This window comes from Bubalus bubalis, chromosome 3 (assembly GCF_019923935.1).
Source record: "Bubalus bubalis isolate 160015118507 breed Murrah chromosome 3, NDDB_SH_1, whole genome shotgun sequence".
Lineage (NCBI taxonomy): Eukaryota > Metazoa > Chordata > Mammalia > Artiodactyla > Bovidae > Bubalus > Bubalus bubalis.
Window position 1 is genome coordinate 162,408,985 of NC_059159.1, and position 23,154 is coordinate 162,432,138.

General features: G+C 40.0%; 1 protein-coding gene across 1 annotated transcript in view; it reads right to left on the reverse strand.

Annotated features, from left to right (window-relative positions):
- LOC112583974 overlaps window positions 1–23,154 on the reverse strand; it is a 127,680-nt gene that overhangs the window by 21,398 nt on the left and 83,128 nt on the right. Inside the window, exon 3 of the transcript XR_006550157.2 lies at window positions 5–126. The gene's annotated coding sequence lies outside the window, so the exon portion shown is untranslated. The remainder of the gene's footprint in view (window positions 1–4; window positions 127–23,154) is intronic.

The window sequence follows — 23,154 nt, forward strand, 5'->3', positions numbered from 1 at the left end:
TTACCTAAGACTGTATTTCTCTTACTTGATGGTGATAAGCACATTGAAGAGGTCATGTCATGCACCTTGTTGAAGGCAAGAAGATACAGTGGCTGTTGTGTTCACTTCATCCACCAGCCTGGCTGCCTGTGAAAGAACAGAATGGAGTTAAAATGAAATAAAACCCAAGTTATTTTCCTGTGAACAATGCTGCCTATGTACTCACAAACCATTTTTTAATATTCAGTCCAAGAAGTTTACTTTCATGCATTTTTATTCAATCAACAAATATTTGGGGAGCCTAGTAAATACTAAATGTTATGCTAGTTAAAATTCCAGTGGTATGAGTTTTTCATTGTACCTATTGCTCACAATGGTCTTATAATTCTTCATTGACTTAACCTGACAAGATAGAAAAAATGTATTTATGCTATTTTAATTTTCAATTTTATTATCTTCCATAAAGAAGTGGAAAACTTTTCATAGTTTTCTTGACCATTGCAAATTCCCTAGATTCTCATCTATCAACTACTGCGTTTATTTTTTTCCTAATAAACATGTAAATTATCACTTGTTACTTTTAATCTGTATGTGGGCTGCTAATAGTTTTATGTTTCTCTGTTTCTGCACTCATTTTCTTTTAGCCTTTTTATGACATTTTCCTTTTATAGCAAATACGTTTCTATTTCTTATGCAGACAAAGCTAACAATCATTTTATTGTACAGTAAGTCTCCTACATACCAATGAGTTCCATTCTGAGAGCATGTTAGTAAGTCCAACAAAGTTAGCCAAGGTACCCAACTAACACAGTAGGTTGTACAGTACTGTACTGTAATATGTTTATAATACTTTTAATGCAAATAATATATAATAAAAACCCACAAAAAATAAAGAAAACATTTTCAATCTTATAGTACAGTGCCTTGAAATGTACAGTAGCACAGTACAATGGTTGGCATACAGGAGCTGGCACGGAGTGAACAGGCGAGAAGAGTTACTGACTGGAGGAGGGAGAGGAGGTGGGAGATGAGAGAGCTGAAGGATCATTAACAATAAGAGACAGAGAGCAAGCTGCAGTTTCACTCACTCCTGACGTTGATGGCACAGGTTCTGGTTCCTCACTGGAGTCTATTCTACCATCCGTCTTAAAAAAAAAAACAATCCAGTGACTGATATAAGGGTAATAGTTTTTTTCCTTCCTGTCATAGATTACACAGTAGAACAGGATTGCATTCTTAATGGCTGCACAACCTTCGTGCACTGTTCTACATTTGGGTCCCATGCCTCAAAAATTAACAGTGCCTCCTCAAATAAAGAGAATCCCCTTGCCATTTCCTGTGTCATGAATCTCTTCAGTTCTTCAGTCACTTCTTCCTCTTGTTTCTGTCCTTTCTTGGGCCTTCAATTCCATCAGGTCTTCATTAGTCAGTTCTTCCTGTTGCACAGCAGGGAGTTCAGTGAAGTCATCCTCTTGCAGATATAGCTCCAGCTTCTCACTGAGGGTAACCAGGTCACTGAAGACCTCCTTGAATTCCTCACTAACCTTCTTAAATCCACAAAAGTCATGAACAAACTGAGGGCCAAGATTCCTCCAAGCCCCATTCAGGTTGATGGCTATAACCTCATGCCAAGAGAAGCTGATGTTTTTTATGGCCTTGTAAATTGTCACAAGGTTGTTCCAGATTCATCACTCACCTTTACTGCCTGACAAAACGGGTGATGTAAATAATCTCTCTTGATAGTTGCTTTAACTCCCTGGCCCATAGGTTGGATGCTGTGCTTAGTTGCTCAGTCATTTCTGACTCTTTACAACCCCATGGACTGCAGCCCACCAGGCTCCTCTGTCCATGGGGATTCTCCAGGCAAGAATACTGGAGTGGGTTGCCATGCCCTCCTTTGGGGGATCTTCCCAACCCAGGGATCAAACCAAGGTCTCCCGCATTGCAGGCAAATTCTTTACCAGCTGAGCCACCAGGGAAGCAAAATTTGGATGAGCAACATAGTATTCAATGGCAGATGCACTACTTTGACATCGTCCATGACTTTCATCCATGCTCCCATGCTTCCATGGCCTGGAGCACTGTCAAGCAGCAAAAGAATGTTGAATGGGACGTCCTTCTCCAAGTAATATTTCCCTACCTCCAGGATAAAGTGGTGGAAAAACTAGTCCTGGGAAATGGCCTGTGTAATAAAGGCGATGGGGTTACTCTTCCACACAACACAAGAGAGCCCGTGGCTGTGTTTTGAAGGGCTCTTGGGTTCTCAGAATGATAAACTAAGAGGCTTAAACTTCATATCACTGGAAACATTGACACCAAACAACAGATTTAGCCTATCTTTGCTGCTTTATAGCCTGGCATCAACTTTTCCTCGTCACTGATCTACCTTTGATCTGGCATCCTCTTCCAGTACAGTCCTGTCTCATGCACATTAAAAACCTGCTTGGGTAAATATACACTTTCATCAGTTTCTTGAAGCACTTCAGTAAATTACCCAGCAGCTACGGTATCTGCACTCACTGCCTCATCACTTACTTTTACATTGTGAAGGTTGGCTCTAGCCTTGAACTGATTAAACGAGCCATAGCTGCTATTAAAAGACACCCCCTCTAGTTCTTTGATGAGGATTCAAGATGAGGATGTGCGCCCATCTTCTCCTGCTAGAACTCCAAAATTACAACTTACTGCTAAACAACCATCGACACAAGAATGTTGGATCCCACCAAAAAAAATACCCCACATCCAGGGGCAAAGGAAAAGCCCTAGCAAGGTGGTAGGAGGGGCAAAATCACATTTGGAATCAAACCCCATACCCACCAGAGATACTCTGAGGGCTCAAACAAACCTTGTGTGTACCAGGACCCAGAGACCCCACAGAGACTGAGCCAGAACTGTATTTGAGTGTCTCCTGCAGAGGTATGGGTCAGCATGGACTGCTGCAGAGGCAGGAGCTCTGGGTGCAGTAGACCTGGGTATGGCATAAGCCCTCTTGGAAGAGGTCAGCCTTAAGCCCACCATAGAGCTGCCAGAATTTACAGAGGACTGGGGGAAACACACTCTTGGAGAGCACAAACAAAAGCTTGTGTGCACCAGGACCCAGGAAAAAGAAGTAGTGACCAAACAAGAGACTGACCCAGACTTGCCCATTGAGTGTCCAGGAGTCTCGGGCAGCAGTGTGGGTTGGTGGTGGCCTGCTGCAGGGTTGGGGGCACTGAGTGCAACAGCGCCTGCATGGGATCTTTTGAAGGAGGTCACCATACCTCCACCATAGTTTGGCCTCAGGTCAAACAACAGGGAGAGAACACAGCCCTGCACATCAATATAAAACTGGATATAAGATTTACTGAGCATGGCCCTGCCCATCAGAACAAGACCCAGTTTCCCCCACAGTCAGTCTCTCCCATCAGGAAGGTTCCATAAGCCTCTTATCCTTCTCCATCAGAGGCAGACAGACTAAAAACCACAATCACTTTCTATAAAGTGATTTCCACATCAGAAACTAATCTTTCTGATCACACAGACCACAGCCTTGTCTAACTCAGTGAAACTATGAGCCATGCCATGTAGGGCCACCCAGATGGATGGATCATGGTGGAGAGTTCTGACAAAACACGGTCCACTGGAGAAGGGAATGGCAAACCACTTTGGTATTCTTGCCTTGAGAACCCCATGAACAGTACGAAAAGGCAAAAAAGATAGGACACTGAGATGAAACTCCTTAGCTTGATACATGCCAAATATGCTACTGGAGCTCGGTGGAGAAATAACTCCAGGAAGAATGAAGAGAAAGAACCAGAGCAAAAACAATAGCCAGTTGTGGATGTGACTGGTGATGGAAATAAAGTCTGATGCAGTAAAGAACAATACCGCATTGGAACCTGGAATATTAAGTCCATGAATCAAGGCAAATTGGAGTGGTCAAACAGGAGATGGCAGGAGTGAACATTGACATTTTAGGAATCAGCAAACTACAATGGACTGGAATGGGTGAATTTAACTCAGATGACCATTATATCTATATATCTAAGGAATCCCTTAGAAGAAATGGAATAACCATCATAGTCAACAAAAGAGTCTGAAATGCAGTACTTGGATGCAATCTCAAAAACAATAGAATGATCTCTGTTCATTTCCAAGGCAAACCATTCAATATCACAATAATCCAAGTCAATGCCCCCAACCAGTAATGCTGAAGAAGCTGAAATTGAAGGAGTACGTCAAGGCTGTATATTGTCACCTTCCTTATTTAACTTATATGCAGAGTACACCATGAGAAACGCTGGGCTGGAAGAAGCACAAGCTGGAATCAAGATTGCAGGGAGAAATATCAATAACCTCAGATATGCAGATGACACCACCCTTATGGCAGAAAGTGAAGAGGAACTAAAAACGCCTCTTGATGAAGGTTGAAAGAGGAGAGTGAAAAAGTTGTCTTAAAACTCAACATTTAGAAAACTAAGATCATGGCATCTGGTCCCATCACTTCAGGGGAAATAGATGGGGAAACAGTGGAAACAACGTCAGACTTTATTTTTGGGGGCTCCAAAATCACTGCACACGGTGACTGCAGCCATGAAATTAAAAGACGCTTACTCCTTGGAAGGAAAGTTATGATCAACCTAGATAGCATATTCAAAAGCAGAGACATTACTTTGTCAACAAAGGTCCGTCTAGTCAAGGCTATGGTTTTTCCAGTGGTCACGTATGGATGTGAGAGTTGGACTGTGAAGAAAGCTGAGCACCAAAGAATTGATGCTTTTGAACTGTGGTGTTGGAGAAGACTCTTGAGAGTCCCTTGGACTGCAAGGAGATCCAATCAGTCCATTCTGAAGGAGATCAGCCCTGGGATTTCTTTGGAAGGAATGATGCTAAAGTTGAAACTCCAGTACTTTGGCCACCTCATGCGAAGAGTTGACTCATTGGAAAAGACTCTGATGCTGGGAGGGATTGGGGGCAGGAGGAGAAGGGGACGACAGAGGATGAGATGGCTGGATGACATCACCGACTCAATGGATGTGAGTTTGAGTGAACTCCGGGAGTTGGTGATGGACAGGAGGCCTGGCGTGCTGCGATCCATGGGGTCGCAAAGAGTCAGACAGGACTGAGTGACTGAACTGAACTGAACTGAACTGATGAAGACCTACAAGATCTTCTGGAATTAACAACCAAAAAGGATTTCCTTTTCATTATAGAGGACTGGAATGCAAAGTATGAAGTCAAGAAACACCTGGAGTAACAGACAAATTTGTCCTTCGAGTACAGAATGAAGCAGGGCAAAGGCTGATAGAGTTTTTCCAAGAGAACGCACTGGCCATAGCAAACACATTCTTCCAAAAACACAAGGGAAGATTTTATACATGGACATCACCAGATGGCCAATACCGAAATCAGATTGATTATATTCTTTGCAGCCAAAGATGAAGAAGTTCTATACAGTCAGCAAAAACAAACTGGGAGCTGACTGGGGCTCACATCACGAACTCCTTATTGCTAAATTCAGACTTAAATTGAAAAAGTAGGGAAAACCACTAGACCATTCCGTTCAGTTCAGTTGCTCAGTCATGTCCGACTCTTTGAGACCCCATGGATCACAGCACGCCAGGCCTCCCTGTCCATCACCAACTCCCGGAGTTTACCCAAACTCACGTCCATCGAGTCGGTGATGCCATCCAGCCATCTCATCCTCTGTCGTCCCCTTTTCCTCCTGTCCCCAATCCCTCCCAGCATCAGGGTCTTTTCCAATGAGTCAACTCTTCCCATGAGGTGGCCAAAGTACTGGAGTTTCAGCTTCAGCATCAGTCCTTCCAATGAACACTCAGGACTGATCTCCTTTAGGATAGACTGGCTGGATCTCCTTGCAGTCCAAGGGACTCTCAAGAGTCTTGTCCAACACCACAGTTCAAAAGCATCAATTCTTTGTCGCTCAGCTTTCTTCACATCCATACATGAATACTGGAAAAACTATAGCCTTGACTAGATGGACCTTTGTTGGCAAAGTAATGTCTCTGCTTTTGAATATGCTATCTAGGTTGGTCATAACTTTCCTTCCAAGGAGTAAGCGTCTTTTAATTTCATGGCTGCAGTCACCATCTGCAGTGATCTTGAAGCCCCAAAAAATAAAGTCTGATACTGTTTCCACTGTTTCCCCAACCATTTCCCCTGAAGTGATGGGACCAGATGCCATGATCTTCGTTTTCTGAATGTTGAGCTTTAAGCCAACTTTTTCACTCTCCTCTTTCACTTTCATCAAGAGGCTCTTTAGTTCCTCTTCACTTTCTGCCATAAGGGTGGTGTCATCTGCATATCTGAGGTTATTGATATTTCTCCTGACAGTCTTGATTCCAGCTTGTGCTTCTTCCAGCCCAGCGTTTTTCATGATGTACTCTGCATATAAGTTAAATAAGGAAGGTGACAATATACAGCCTTGACGCACTCCCTTTCCTATTTGGAACCAGTTTGTCATTCCATGTCCAGTTCTAACTGTTGCTTTCTGACCTGCATATAGGTTCCTCAAGAGGCCAGTCAGGTGGTCTGGTATTCCCATCTCTTTCAGAATTTTCCACAGTTTGTGGTGATCCACACAGTCAAAGGCTTTGGCATAGTCAATAAAGCAGAAATAGATGTTTTTCTGGAACTCTCTTGCTTTTTTCATGATCCAGAAGATGTTAGCAATTTGATCTCTGGTTCCTCTGCCTTTTCTAAAACCAGCTTGAACATCTGGAAGTTCACGGTTCACATATTGCTGAAGCCTGGCTTGGAGAATTTTGAGCATTACTTTACTAGCATGTGAGATGAGTGAAATTGTGTGGTAGTTTGAGCATTCTCTGGCATTGCCTTTCTTTGGGATTGGAATGAAAACTGACCTTTTCCAGTCCTGTGGCCACTGCTGAGTTTTCCAAATTAGCCAGCATATTGAGTGCAGCACTTTCACAGCATCATCCTTCAGGATTTGAAATAGCTCAACTGGAATTCCATCACTTGCACTAGCTTTGTTTGTAGTGATGCTTTCTAAGGCCCACTTGACTTCACATTCCAGGATGTCTGGCTCTAGGTCAGTGATCACACCATCATGATTATCTAGGTCATGAAGATCTTTTTTGTACAGTTCTTCTGTGTATTCTTGCCACCTATTTTTAATATCTTCCACTTCTGTTAGGTCCATACCATTTCTGTCCTTTGTCGAGCCCATCTTTGCATGAAATGTTCCCTTGGTATCTTTAATTTTCTTGAAGAGATCTCGTCTTTCCCATTCTGTTGTTTTCCTCTATTTCTTTGCATTGATCGCTGAGGAAGGCTTTCTTTTCTCTCCTTGCTATTCTTTGTAACTCTGCATTAAGATGCTTATATTCCTTTTCTCCTTTGCTTTTCACTTTTCTTCTTTTCACAGCTATTTGTTAGGCCTCCTTAGACAGCCATTTTGCTTTTTTGCATTTATTTTCCATGGGGATAGTCTTGATCCCTGTCTCCTGCACAATGTCATAAACCTCTGTCCATAGTTCATCAGGCACTCTATCTATCAGATCTAGTCCCTTAAATCTATTTCTCACTTCCACTCTATAATCGTAAGCGGATACAATCCATCAAATTCCCTTATGATTATAAAGTGGAAGTGACAAATAGATTCAAGGGATTAGATCTGATAGACAGAGTGCCTAAAGAACTATGGGCAGAGGTTCATGACATTATACAGAAGGCATTGTACAGGAGGCAAATCAAGAAAAAGAAATGCAAAAGGCAAAATGGTTTTCGAGGAGACCTTACAAATAGCTGAGAAAAGAAGCGATATACCCATTTGGATGCAGAGTTCCAAAGAATAGCAAGGAGAGGTAAGAAAGCCTTCCTCAGGGATCAGTGCAAAGAAATAGAGGAAAACAATGGAATGGGAAAGTCCAGAGATCTCTTCAAGAAAATTAGAGATACCAAGGGAACATTTCATGAAAGATGGGCTCAATAAAGGACAAAAATGGTATGGACCTAACAGAAGCAGAAGAAATTAAGAAGAGGTGGCAAGAATACACAGAAGAACTATACAAAAATGATCTTCATGACCCAGATAACTATAATGGTGTAATCATTCACCTAGAGCCAGACATCCTAGAACATGAAGTCAAGTGGGCCTTCGGAAGCATCACTACAAACAAAGCTAGTGGACGTGATGAAATTCCAATTGAGCTATTTCAAATCCTAAAAGATGATGCTGTGAAAGTGCTGCACTCAATATGCCAGCTAATTTGGAAAACTTAGCAGTGGCCATACGACTGGAAAAGGTCAATTTTCATTCCAATCTTAAAGAAAGGCAATGCCAAAGAATGTTCAAACTACCGCACAATTGCACTCATCTCACACACAGAAAAGTAATGTTCAAAATTCTCCAAGCCAGGCTTCAACAGTACCTGAACCATGAATTTCCAGATGTTCAAGCTGGATTTAGAAAAGACAGAGGAACCAGAGATCAAATTGCCAACATCCACTGGATCATCAAAAAAGCAAGAGTGTTCCAGAAAAACATCTACTTCTGTTTTATTGACTATGCCAAAGCCATTGACTGTGTGGATCACAACAGACTGGAAAAATTCTTACAGAGATGGGAATTCTTAGAGACCAGACCACCTGACCTGCCTGCTGACACATCTGTATGCAGGTCAAGAAGCAACAGTTAGAACTAGACATGGAACAACAGACTGGTTCCAAATTGGGAAAGGAGTATGTCAAGGCTATATATTGTCACCCTGCTTATTTAACTCTTGCAGAGTACATCATGAGAAATGCTGGGATGGATGAAGCACAAGCTGGAATCAAGATTGCTGAGAGAAATTTCAATAACCTCAGATATGCAGATGACACCACCTTTATGGCAGAAAGTGAAGAAGAACTAAAAAGCCTCTTGATGAAAGTGAAAGAGGAGAGTGAAAAAGTTGTGGCTTAAAGCTCAACATTCAGAAAATTAAGATCATGGCATCTGGTTCCATCACTTCATGGCAAATAGATGGGGAAACAATGGAAACAGTGACAGGCTTTATTGGGGGGGGCTCCAAAATCACTGCAGATGGTGACTGCAGCCATGAAGTTCAAAGACACTTGCTCCTTGGAAGAAAAGCTATGACCAACCTAGACCACAAATTAGGAAGCATTGACATTACTTTGCCAACAAAGCTCTGTCTAGTCAAAGCTATGGTTTTTCCAGTAATCATGTATGGATGTGGGAGTTGGACTATAAAGAAAGCTGAGCACCAAAGAATTGATGCTTTTGAACTCTCAAGAGTCCCTTGGACTGCAAGGAGATCCAATCAGTCCAACCTAAAAGAAATCAGTCCTGAATATTCATTGGAAGGACTGATGCTGCAGATGAAACTCCAATACTTTGGCCACCTGATTGGAAGAACTGACTCACTGGAAAAGACCCTGATGCTGGGAAAGACTGAAGGCAGGAGAAGGTGATGACAGAGGATGAGATGGTTGAATGGCATCACCGACTGTATGGACCTAAGTTTGAGTAGGCTCTGTGAGTTGGTGATGAACAGGGAAGCCTGTCGTGCTGCAGTCCATGGGGTCACAGAGAGTTGGACACGACTGAGAGACTGAACTGATTCTTTGCTGTGTTTCCTTTTCAAGTCTTCATAAAGGCATTAGCTTTCTCTTGAATTAGCATTAAGCTGATCATGACTCAACACTGATGTTAATCTTGCATCCACACACTGATAATTTTCTCCTTCTCCTCCATCACTTTTCCATGCTTCTTTGATGTTGTTGTTGCTGTTCAGTTGCTCAGTTGTGTCCAACTCTTTGCGACCCCATGGACTGTAGCACATCAGGCCTCCCAGTCCTTCACCTTCTCCCGGAGCTTGCTCAAAGTCATGTCCATTGAGTCAGTGATGCCATCTAACCATCTCATCCTCTATAGTCCCCTTCTCCTCCTGCCTTAAATCTTTCCTGGCATCAGGGTCTTTCTAATGAGTCAGCTCTTCGCATCAGATGGCCAAAGTATTGGAGCTTCAGCTTCAGCATCAGTCCTTCCAATGAATATTCAGGATTGATTTCCTTTAGTGTTACTGGTTTGATTTCCTTGCAGTCCAAGGGACTCTCAAGAATCTTCTCCAACACCACAGTTCAAAAGCATCAGTTATTTGGTGCTCAGTCTTCTTTATGGTCCAACGTGCTCATCCGTACATGACTACTGGAAAAACCGTAGCTTTGACTAGACATATCTTTGATACTACTGTCGACGTTCTGGGCACAGCTGACTTCACATGTTCTGTGGTCTCATCCTTGTTGTTTAGAACCATGCCAATGGTTGGATGACTCATGTTGTAAGAACAAGCAATGTCCACCATCTTTTCACCTTGATCCACTTTCTCAATTACTTCTGTTTAAAATTTACTTCTGCTTCCATCATTATTGCTTGGCACTTCTGAGCAGTGCCAGCTGTATCACCACTGCTTTTATGCTTGCTTCTGGACATTTGGGCTTGAACTTAAGATAGTGAAATACTGTACTCTATACAATCAGTAAACTACATAAAACACAACCACTTGTAGAAGCTGCATAATGTGACAATGTACACCAGACATGTGAACAAATTTAAGTGACTGGACATGCAAACACACATTCATATCTTTGAAAGTTTGCAACTTGAAGGTTTGTATACAGGGGACTTACCATAGTTTCTCTTATATTCTGAAACAATGTTTTAAAAGTCTTCCTCCAAGATTATGTAAATACTCAATTATATTGTCTTTAGAATCTTCTACTTCTTATAAATTTAAATTTTTGATACCTTTGTAACTTTTAACCAGTTATATATTTCTATAAGTCTTTAAAAATATAATCATTCAGTAATCCAGATCAAAGATATGAATAACATTTTGTTTAAATACTGAAAATTGAGGAAATGCCTACATACTTGATAAGATGAGTCTAGTTAATTATGTAGAACATCCACAAGATAAAATGCTGTGGCAATTGAGATTTTGCTTCAGGAGCATATATTCTAACTTGAAAATATTCATAATTTAATGTGAAGTAAAACAAAGCAAGACTAGACCTAGACACACAGACATACACGCACAGACACACACACACATACACATTGATGACGTCCTAAGCTAAAACTATATACGGTGCTGAATTCTAATAACTTTGAGCAAAATAAGAAAATATGATAAAGTAGAAACTATTTGATTTTAGGTTACCTGCATACTATTTGGAAGTTATTTAGAAATTTTCATTTCAAATACAACTGTGCTGTCCCTATGAATCATCAATGCATGACTTGATCTGGACCAAGTCAGAAAAACCCTGCAAATGGGCACAAGTTTAATAATTTCTATGTTGTCATTTGCAAATATAAATATACCACCACATTTTACTGCAATGACAGAGTCAGCATGTTTCTTCACTCAAACTCTTACATTTAGATCATTTTTAATAGTCAATTAGAAACACAGTTCTGGAATAAGAGTTTAAAGACATGAAGATTGCTTCAGGGATCCCCAAGACCACCCCCAGGTTTGTTGATATGCTGGGAAGACTCATAGGACTCAGGATAAAGCCATGCTTATGGCTTTGATTTATTACAGCAAAAATATCAAAGCAAAATCAAAGCGAAGGACACAGGAAATTATCCAAAACTTCCAAGAGTGCTCTCCCAGTGGAGTCACATGAGAAGCAGTTAAATCCCCAGCAAAGAGAAGTTATGACAACATGGGCAAATGCTTTCTACTGAGGAAACTCATTAGAAACCCAACATCCAGGATTTGGGGGTTGGGTCTGCAGGTCACATAAGCACCCTCTTCCTAGCATGTTCCAAAATCCTAGATTCCCAGAAGGAAAAGCAGGTATTCAGAAAAAAAACAACAACAACACTGTTTGCACAAACTATCTAGGCAGAGTGAGCCACTCTTACTAGTCCTGGGAATGGTAGAAACCTTCCATAAATCCACATTTCCAGATACCACTCAATGGCTACCTTAGAAAAAGTTATCTCCAGGGATAGCAGTGTGGGCCCTACTGTATTAACTCTTTTTCTGAACACACATGTTCACTCTTAAGTACAAGATCTCAGATGAGAGAATCACATACACATATGTTAGGCTCAGCCACACCTGGATAAAGTGAAACAAAGAAAACTAAGTGAATAAAGTTTACCCTAAAATTCACTGTTATTGGGTCCACCAATAAATTATTTAATGAAATTCAGAAGGGCCCCTCCATGGATCACAGCCTTGTCATGGTGAAGGGGCTTATGTAACTCAATGAAGCTATGAGCCATGCCAGGCATGGACACCCAAGATGGAGAGGTCATACTGGAGAGTTCTGACAAAACGTGATCCACTGGAGGAGGGAATGGCAATCCTTTCCAATATTCTTGCTACGAGAATCCCGTGAACAGTATGAAAAGGTAGAAAGATATGACACCAGAAGATGAGCCCCCCTAGGTCAGAAGGTATGCAATATACTACCGGGGAAGAGGAGAGGGCAATTACTAATAGATCCAAAAAGAATGAAGCAGCTGGGCCAAAGTGGAAATGATGCTCAGTTGTGGGTGTGTCTGGTGGTGAAAGGAAAGCCCGAGGCTGTAAAGAACAATACTGCATACAAACCTGGAATGTTAGGTCCATGAGTCAAGGTAAGTTGGATGTGGTCAAGAAAGAGATGACAAGGGTGAATATCAACATCTTAGGAATCAGTGAAATAAAATGGATGGGAATGGGTGAATTTAATTCAGAAGATCATTATATCTACTACCGTGGGCAAGAATTCCATATGAGAAATAGAGCAGCCTTCATAGTCAACAAAAGAATCCAAACTGCACTACTTGGGTGCAATCTCAAAAATGACAGAATGATCTCAGTTCATTTCCAAGGCAACCATTCAACGTCACAGTGATCCAAGTCTATGCCCCAACCACTGATGCCAAAGATGGTGAAGTTGACCAGTTCTATGAAGACCTGCAAAACCTTCTATCACCAAAAAAGATGTCCTTTTCAGCACAGGGAATTGGAATGCAAAAGTAGGATATGAAGAGATACCTGGAGTCATAGGCAAATTTGGCCTTGAAGTACAAAATAAAGCAGGGCAAAGGCTAACAGCTTTGTCAAGAGAACACACTGGTCATAGCAAACACCCAATAATGCGAGAGATGATTCTACACATGGACATCACTAAAGGTCAATACCAAAACAAGATTGATTATATTCTTTGCAGCTGTAGATGGAAAAGCTCTATACAGTCAGCAAAAGGAAGACCTGGAACTGACTGTGGCTCAGATCATCAGCTCCTTATTGCAAAATTCAGGCTTAAATTGCAGAAGTAGGAAAACCACTGGGCCATTCAGGTACAACTTAAATCAAATCCCTTATGATCATACAGTGGAGGTGATGAATAGATTCAAGGAATTAGATCTGATAGACAAAGAGTGCCTGAAGAACTGTGGAGAAAGGTTTGTAACACCGAATAGGAAGCAGTGATCAAAACCATCCCAAAGAAAAAGAAATGCAAGAAAGCAACATGGTTGTCTGAGGAGGTTTTACAAATAGCTGAGGAAAGAAGAGAAGTGAAAGGCAAGGGCGAAAGGGAAAGATATACCCAACTGAAAGCAGAGTTCCAGAGAATACCAAGGAGAGATAACTAGGCCTTCTTAAATGAACAGTGCAAAGAAGTAGAGGAAAACAATGGAATGAGAAAGACTAGAGATTTCTTCAATAAAATTGGAGATAACAAGGGAACATTTCAGGCAAGGATGGGCACAATAAAGGACAGAAACAGTAAGGACCTAAGAAGGGCAGAAGAGATTAAGAAGACATGCAAAGAATATACAGAAGAACTATACTAAAAAGGTCTTACAGACCTGGATAACCATGATGATGTGATGACTCACTTGGAGCCAGACATCCTGGAGTGTGAACTCAAGCGGGCCTTAGGAAGCATCACTACCAGCAAAACTAGTGGAGGTGATGGAATTCTAGCTGAGCTATTTCAAATCCTAAAATATGATGTTGTTAAAGTGCTGCATTCAATATGCCAGCAAATTTGAAAAACTTAGTAGTGGACACAGGACTGGATAAGGTCAGTTTTTATTCCAATCCCAAAGAAGGGCAGTGCCCAAGAATGTTAAAACTACTGTACAACTGCATTCATTCCACATGCTAGTAAGGTTATACTCAAAATCCTTCAAGCTAGCCTTCAGCAGTACATGAACCAAGAACTTCCAGATGTACTAGCTAGGTTTAGAAAAGGCAGAGGAACCAGAGATCAAATTGCCAACATTCGTTGGATCATAGAAAAAGCAAGAGAGTTCCAGAAAAACATCTACTTCTGCTTCATTGCTACACCAAAGCCATTGACTGTATGAATCACAACAAATTGTGAAAAATTCTTAGAGTGATGGGAATACCAGACCACCTTACCAGTCTCCTGAGAAACCTGTATGTGGGTCAAGAATCAACAGTGAGAACCAGACATGGAACAACTGACCATTTCATAATTTGGAAAGGAATATATCAAGGCTCTATACTGTCACCCTGTTTAACTTATATACAGAGTACATCATGCAAAATGCTGGCCTGGATGAATCACAAGATGGAATCAAGATTGCTGGGAGAAATATCAATAAACTCAGATATGCAGATGATACCACTCTAACGGCAGAAGAGCCTCTTGATGAAGGTGAAACTCCACCTTTAAAACTTCACCATCAAAACTCAATGTTCAAAAAACTAAGATCATGACATGCAGTCCCATTGCTGCTGCTGCTGCTGCTAAGTCGCTTCAGTCGTGTCCGACTCTGTGCAACCCCATAGACGGCAGCCCACCAGGCTCCCCCATCCCTGGGAGTCCCATTACTTCATGGCAAATAGAAGGGGAAAAAGTGGAAGCAGTGACAGACTTTATTTTCTTGGGCTCCAACATCACTATGGACAATGATTGCTGCCATGAAATTAAAAGACACTTGCTCCTTGGATGGAAAGCTATGACAAATGTAGACAGTATATTAAAGCAAAGACATCACTTTGCTGACAAAGGCCCATACAGTCAAAGCTATTGTTTATCCAGTAGTCATGTACAGATGAGCAAGTTGGACCATAAAGAAGGCTGGCCACCAAAGAATTGATGCTTTCAAACTGTAGTGTTGGGGAATACTCTTGAGAGTCCCTTGGACTGCAGGGAGATCAAACCAGTCAATCCTAAAGGAAATCAACCCTGAATGTTCACTGGAAGGACTGATGCTGAAGCTGAAGCTCCTACACTTTGGTCACCTGATGGGAAGAGCTGACTCAGTAGAAAAGACCCTGATGCTGAGAAAGATTGAAAGCAAAAGGAGAAGAGGGAAGCAGAGGATGAGATGGTTAGATAGCATCCCTGACTCAATGGACATGAACTTGAGCAAACTCCAAGAGACAGTGAAGGTGTACTGCTGTCCATGGAGTCACAAGGGTGGGACACACCTTAGAGACTGAGGAACAAGAACAGTTCAGAAGGTATCAGAAATTTAAATATTACCATGTTTCCCTATCACTGTAAATCTGAATGCAGATTTGTTTTAGACAATGTGGAAAACCTAAAAAATATTAAAGAAGATTCACTGAAACCCTCAATCCTTGATCACCATTGCTAACTTTTTCATGTATTCACATAGGTGATGCCACACTTCATGTTAAATCTTTCTTTAGTCATCTTCATTTTTCACATCACTGAATTCCCAATAAACATTTTTCATAATGAAAAGTATTTTATCTTTGATTATAAAATACTTTCTAAAGCTTCTGCCTTCTGTTAGATAGGTCATTTCCAATTGTTAATATTTTTCTAAGCCACCATAAAACCTTTCAATGGCTTCCTATTGCCCTTAGAATAAAGGTCAAAATCTTTAACATGGTCACAAGGCCCCATATGTTCTAGGGCCTCCCTCCCTTCCTCTGCAGTTCACTCTTTCTTTCCCATTTATCCTCTACACTTAGTTATCAAGGCCTTCTTTGAATCCCTCAATTGTGCCGCTGTTTCCCACTTCATGGTTTATACATGTGTAGGTAGCCTCTACCTTATATACTGCAGCTATCACAGTTTTAATTAGCCATATAATTATTTAAGTATGCAAATCTTTAAAATGTCCATCTCTCCTAATAGGCGTTAATTCATGAAGGCAGAGCATATTTCTGTATTGTTCACTTACGTATTCCCAGTATTAAAAATTGTCCCTGGAATGTAGATGTGCCAAGATAATTGCAAAATTAAATAATATATGTATAAGTAACAGAATTCCACCTTTATGTGACTTTTTAATCACTTAATATATTTGATAACTTTATTCACTGAATTTTTAGATTTCTGAAGCTATTATTAAATATTTTCTCTTTGTAAAACTTTCCTCATTATAACTCTTCATCTGTTATGTTAAATAGCTAAAACCATTTTTTGTATACATTTTTCTTTCAGACTTTTTTAACTAGTTTATTAATTCTAGATATTTTTAGATTTATTCTGTGGGCTTTTCTCCAAATCACAACTATGATTTATGATACTCTGAGTAACACTGCAATACATTTTTTAAAATTTATTTATTTTTTATTGAAGGATAACTGCTTTACATAATTTTGCTGTTTTCTGTCAAACCTCAACATGAATCAGCCATAGGTATACATATATCCCCTCCCTTTTGAAAATCCCTCGATATTTTATTATATACTATCCTCATATTCATTTCAATGTTGAAGCAATATTAAAACAGTTTTTTGAAATTTCCTTGAGGGTGGTGTTTTGCTAATGATTTTTAAAAATCTGCCTCTTTGTCTTTTGATATCAGCTGTTTGGAATCTACAGAGGATTAATTACATTAATAGATAAAGGTGTTCACCTACAGATTTTTGTTTCTTTGTTAATTGGGATGTTGTTGGGCTAAATTTGAGTGGAAGAAGGGAAGATTCTTCCCCTTGCTGAATTATGAAGAAATTGAAAGCCATGGACTCTTGTAGGGCACAAGGTCAAAGACTCCATTTGCAGAAGGTGAGCCAGTTCCTACAACTTGGTAATAAGGTGGGAGAAATAAGACAGATGCCCTAAAGGGTCATGGGAATGTAGAACAGGTTTATAAATCCTAGAAATACTCATATCTAACACCCAGTATTTTCTTTTTTATATTGAATCTCTTTTTGTTAACTGGTATTGTTAATAGAGTTTGGTTAATTGTTACAGCCTGAACTTGGTTGAACTCTGAGTATTCAGTGATGGGCCTATGTCCATATTCAGCCATATAGTGTGAGCTGTAGTGTCCTTAGGAACCAGTTAAGAAATAATTAAAAATTGTTATCCAAAGATCAGAGACACAGGCCAGGGTAGATTGCTGGCCCAAGTATTCAGTGAAATCCAGGACTGATCTAGGAAACGTTTGCGTATTTGACAGGGAGTCCCAGAGACCTTGGGGAGGGGAAAATGGGAAAAGCCTAACTTTCCTGTGGTCAAACATAATGAGGGCTCAGATCCTTTCATTGAGAATTAAAGGGAAGTGCTACTTCTGACAACTGCAGAGGTCAGCAACCTCTGGGTTACAAACCAATAAATTCTTTTAATAGGCAGTCAATGGGACAGAAACTACTTTTCCAGATGCTTTTGCGTCTTGCTGCTGCACAGCTATGATTACTGCTCTAAAGCTCTATTTCAAAATACATGATATTAATAGCTTTCTTTTTAAAATACACTGAATATAAATGAAGGTACAATAAATGTCTCATTTTCATATATAGGAATACGAATAAAGAGCCACAAAACACTTGTGTAATTAAACCTAGAAATTCTACTTAATGAAAATATGCTAAAAATAATAATTCACAAATATAAGCGAAGGGCCAAAAAAGTATGAAAAGAAAAATAAATTTAGGTTAACAAAAATACCTTAAGATTCTAGATGAAAAGCAAAAATTTTGATCCATTAATAGATTTAACACTGATTAATAATGATAAGGAAAATATATATTATCTATCCAATCAGCATAAAAGTTTTGGAATCACATAGAAAATTAGAGAGATACATGAAATAGCAGCATGAGTGCAAAATGGTAAACAATATTTTAAACAAACAAAAAAAAGATTCAGTTCAGTTCAGTCGTTTAGTCGTGTCCGACTCTTTGCCACCCCATGAATCACAGCACGCCAAGCCTCCCTGTCCATCACCAACTCCCAGAGTTCACTCAAACTCACGTCCATCGAGTCAGTGATGCCATCCAGCCACCTCATCCTCTGTCATCCCCTTCTCCTCCTGCCCCCAATCCCTCCCAGCATCAGAGTCTTTTCCAATGAGTCAACTCTTCGCATGAGGTGGCCAAAGTACTGGAGTTTCAGCTTTAGCATCAGCCCTTCCAAAGAATTCCCAGGGCTGATCTCCTTCAGAATGGACTGGTTGGATCTCCTTGCAGTCCAAGGGAATCTCAAGAGTCTTCTTCAACACCACAGTTCAAACGCATCAATCCAGTCCAGGTTCGATGCACGATACTGGATGCTTGGGGCTGGTGCACTGGGACGACCCAGAGGGATGGAATGGGGAGGGAGGAGGGAGGAGGGTTCAGTATGGGGAACACATGTATACCTGTGGTGGATTCATTTTGATATTTGGCAAAACTAATACAATTATGTAAAGTTTAAAAATAAAATAAAATTTAAAAAAAAAAAGCATCAATTCTTTGGCGCTCAGCTTTCTTCACAGTACAACTCTCATATCCATACATGACCACAGGAAAAACCACAGCCTTGACTAGATGGACCTTTGTTGGCAAAGTAATGTCTCTGCTTTTGAATATGCTATCTAGGTTGGTCATAACTTTGCTTCCAAGGAGTAAGCGTCTTTTAATTTCATGGCTGCAGTCACCATCTGCAGTGATTTTGGAGCCCATAAAAAATATTGTAAATATTAAGTTTCGAAAGAACAGCAATTTATTTGCTCAAAAAGAGGCCCCAGATGGCTTAGAGTTCTGGTAGAATAACAGTAGCCAACCGTGGCACTGGCAGTGGGCACTCTATCTTACTACCTATTTTTTTCTCTCTTTACTCTTCACTGTCTATTCTTAAATATGTTGAGGGAAAGGCACACATCTTCCTCAGTGAACTGCATAATAATGGCCCTTAGCAGTAGTTTTGGAGAAGACAATGGCACCCCACTCCAGTACTCTTGCCTGGAAAATCCCATGGACGGAGGAGCCTGATGGGCTGCAGTCCATGGGGTCGCTAAGAGTCAGGCACGACTAAGCGACTTCCCTTTCACTTTTCACTTTCATGCACTGGAGAAGGAAATGGCAACCCACTCCAGTGTTCTTGCCTGGAGAATCCCAGGGACAGAGGAGCCTAGCGGGCTGCCGTCTATGGGGTCGCACAGAGTCGGACACGACTGAAGCGACTTAGCAGCAGCAGCAGCAGCAGCAGTAGTTTACATTCATATTTGTACATAAGTGCCAAAGCACAGAAATATTATAAGCAAAAAAGTGTCCATCACCACGTTACTGAAATCAGTAAAATATGGAGACAACCTAAAATAACTAGAAGGAGGAAAATAATTAAACAGCCCATCATAAGTTTGCTCAGTGACATACCGTGGGGCCCTTAGAAAATAATTTTCTAATTCAATTTTAAAAGATGCAACTTGGGAACCTTCTTATGATTGAATAATAAAGGTAAAAACAATACAAAATATACAGATGTGATGAGCCTATGTCATATTTGTAGAATATACTGAGAGTTAATGCAACTAAATGCTAAAACCAATTATTAAAGTGACAAGTTATGGATTATTTTCTCTAGTTTTGTAAGAAATCACTTTTGTAAGAAAAATTATATGTCAGTATGTGACATGTCTTCCCTGGTTTCTTGAACCATAACTAAAAAGCTGTAAGTGATTAGGGCTATGCAATGGCCGGTGACCCACAGATTGCCACTGTCATCTTGATTCAGCCTTATTGAAAGCTTTTAGGGTGCATCACCAAAAAGAAGATGTCTTGTAGAACAGGTAAATGATAAACCTCAAAAAGGAAAAGAACGATACTCTAATATTGAGCAACCACATATTTTTAAGCCTATTATCTCCATTTTCTTTCTTTTTTCTTCCAACCTTATTGAAGGAATAATTGACAAATAAATTGTATCTATTTTAAGTGTACAACACAATGATTTGATATTGTGCTTTGACACTGTGAAATGATTACCAAGATAAAGATAATGAATACATCTTTTACCTCACATAGTTAATGTGTGTGTGTGTGTGTGTGTGTGTGTGTGTGGTAAGAATGCTTAATATCTACTCTCAGAAAATTTCAAGTATACAATTAGTTCAGTTCAGTTCAGTCACTCAGTCATGTCCAACTCTTTGCAACCCCATGGACTGCAGCATGCCAGGCCTCCCTGTCCATCACCAACTCCCAGAGTTTACTCAAGCTCATGTCCATTGAGTCGGTTATGCCATCCAACCATCTCATCCTCTGTGGTCCCCTTCTCCTCCCTCCTTCAATCTTTCCCAGCATCAGGGTCTTTTCAAATGAGTCAGTTCTTCACATCAGGTGGCTGAAATATTGAATTTTTAGCTTCAGCATCAGTCCTTCCAATGAATATTCAGGACTGATTTCCTTTAGGATGGACTGGTTGGATCTCCTTGCAGTCCAAGGGACTCTCAAGAGTCTTCTCCAACACCACAGTTCAAAAGCATCAATTCTTCTGTGTTCATGTTTCTTTATAGTCCAACTCTCACATCCATACATGACCACTGGAAAAACCATAGCCTTGACTAGACATAACTTTGTTGGCAAAGTAATGTCTCTGCTTTTTAATATGCTGTCTAGGCTGGTCATAACTTTTCTTCCAAGGAGCAAGTGTCTTTTAATTTCATGGCTACAGTCACCATCTGCAGTGATTTTGGAGCCCAAAGAAATAAAATCTGTCATTGTTTCCACTGTTTCCCCATCTATTTCCCATGAAGTGATGGGACCAGATGCCATGATCTTCGTTTTCTGAATGTTGAGTTTTAAGCCAACTTTTTCACTCTCTTCTTTCACTTTCATTAAGAGGCTCTTTAGTTCTTTGCTTTCTGCCATAAGTGTGCAATATATATTATTAAACACAATCACCATAGTGTACATTGGATCCTCAGAATATATTCAATTTATAGCTGAAAGTTTGTACCCTTTGACCTATATCTACCTAGGTCCCCCTAACCTCACCTCCTGGCAACCACCATTCTATTCTCTGTTTCTATGAATTAGGCTTTTTTTTTTTTTTTTTTTAGATTCTGCAGATAAATTGAATAATACAGTATTTGTCTTTCTCTCTGGCTAATTGAGATGGCTGGATGGCATCACCAACTCAATGGACATGGGTTTGGGTAGACTCTGGGAGTTGGTGATGGACAGGGAGGCCTGGCGTGCTGCAGTTCATGGGGTCGCAAAGAGTTGGACACTACTGAGCGACTGAACTGAACTGAACTGACTGATTTCACTCAGCATTATGCCCTCCAGGTTCACTAATGCTGTCACAAATGGCACAATTTTCTTTCTATTTTAAGGTTGAATATTATTCCATCATGTGTATATACAACATTTTCTTTAGCCATTCATCTGCCAAAGGACATTTTGCTTGTTTCCATATCTCAGCTGTTGCAAATAATGCTATAAAGAATATGAGAGTCCAAACATCTCTTCAAGGTAACAATTTCACCTCCTTCAGATAATGTGCCTAGGAGGTGGATGCCCAGCTTATCAGGTAGATCAAATGGTGTAACGGTAGTTCTATTTTTAATTTTTTGAGGCATCTTCATACTGTTTTCCATAATGGCTGTACCAATGTACATTCTACCAACTGTGTATAAGGGTTCCCTTTTCTCCACACCCTTGCCAGCATTTCTTATCTCTTGTCTTTTTGATAATAATCATTCTGACATGAGAGGTGATATCTCATTGAACCACATACATTTTAATTTCAAGGGAAAGACAACCCTTTGCAAGAACTAAGAAACCTATGGGCACAAACTTGAAATTGAATTATGCTGAATTCAAGTGATAGAGAAGGTCAGACGATAGAGAGGTCAGATCACCCTCTATCAGTGTCAAGAAATAGTAGTAGAGAAGTAGTCATGACAACCGTAGAATGTCACGAAGTCTTCTCTGGGAAAAAAAAGTAGAGAAAAGGGAAGATATTCTGTCTTTACCAGTTTTTCGTCCATCCCTTCCACTGTCCAGAGCCTAACATCTGTGAATTTAAAACTCCACTCTACCTTCTTCTTTCCAGTCTTTTCAGTCAAGTGTTTCATAACAAATGGACAAGAGTTAAACTCACCATGTATTTCCTTGTTAGTAATTAAAAGAGCATAAACAGAATTGCCCTACATTATTTAACATGCTTTTCTTCCCCTTCAGGTCCAGAGGTATCGGAGGACTCATACAGATAATTATTGACTGTGTGTGTGCCTTCAAAGGATGTTATTTAGGTATATGTGATATCTCTTGGGCTTCTCTCATTCTCATAGTTCAGATTATATAAAGAATCTGCCTTCAATGCAAGAGACCTGGGTAGGAGAAACCAACTGAATGGTTGAGGAGGACCTCAACCTCTCCTGTAGTGTCCTGGAACTAGAGACCCAGAGACTGTGACTAGAGCTTGCTTCCTTGAAGCTAATTCTTCATACTCCAAGTGCTTATCTAAGCAAAACACTCTTCAATCTCCTACAGAACTCTCCCTAAGAGTAGCTGTGTGAAACATGATTTCCTCCACATAGTTACATTTCCAGGAATGTTTTAGTACCCCTATGACCAGAGATCCAGGCAGCTGTCTTCTTGACTCAAATCTGTTTCCCAATTTATAGGAAATGAGCTCCATGATAAAAAAATGAGTGGCTGACTTTGGAAGGAAAGGGACAAGGACTGTCTAGGACAAAGCACAAGGGTACTTTCTGGAATAAAGGTAATGTTCCATATCTTACTAGGGGTTTGTTAACATATGCTTGTAACAAGTGTATACATTTGTTAAAACTCAGGAAATTATTATCTAAGACCTGTGAATTTCATTGTAGTAAATTTTACATCAAAAGAAAAACTAAATTAATATTAAATATTATCAAATTAATAAAATTTAAATTAAATATTAATATTAAATTAAATATTTAATATAATATTAATAGTATAATATAAATATAAACATTAAATTAAATTAATT